Below are 606 nucleotides of genomic sequence, written 5' to 3' on the forward strand. Positions count from 1 at the left end.
TCCTTGACACAAACCACACAAACGTAAATTGCGCAAATGTGTCTACTACAATAGGATAAGTTTATTTATATCTAAGTTTCTATTTCTTCAAAACATCGTTACGAGCAAAGTTTTTACTAAGAGAGTTTGATGCATAAAATCTGAAGTTTGTCAAAAGTTGAATAACTTCTGAACGCACGCTGACTGATGGATCAGACTTCACAAGCATACTATACTGGCTCCAAATTTCTTAAATTTATGCAAAGCTTGACACGCGGATCTCTGAATTTGTTCAGAAAATCAACTTTTTCTGCTATTTCTCCTAACTAAGCTATCGATTTTATCTTATTTAGGATAAATCATCCTATTTAAGCGAAATACACGCATTTCTCCTAGTTTGCAATAGTACCTGACTGTTAACGAAACGAACCACAAATCCCAAAATCCCACCACATCATTCAAAAATTTAAGGTCGGTACTGAGTCTACCATTTTAAAAGTTCCCCGATTCCCGTTTATTTTTCCCGATTTGATCATTTAGGGAGATTGTGAATCCTTTAGCTTTGGTACTATGGAGATAATGGTTTTTAGCAGAAACATCAGTAAACTTTTCAGGTGACGATTTCGT

The sequence above is a fragment of the Clytia hemisphaerica genome, unplaced genomic scaffold (genome assembly GCF_902728285.1).
Source record: "Clytia hemisphaerica strain Z4C2 unplaced genomic scaffold, Clytia hemisphaerica genome assembly, whole genome shotgun sequence".
Lineage (NCBI taxonomy): Eukaryota > Metazoa > Cnidaria > Hydrozoa > Leptothecata > Clytiidae > Clytia > Clytia hemisphaerica.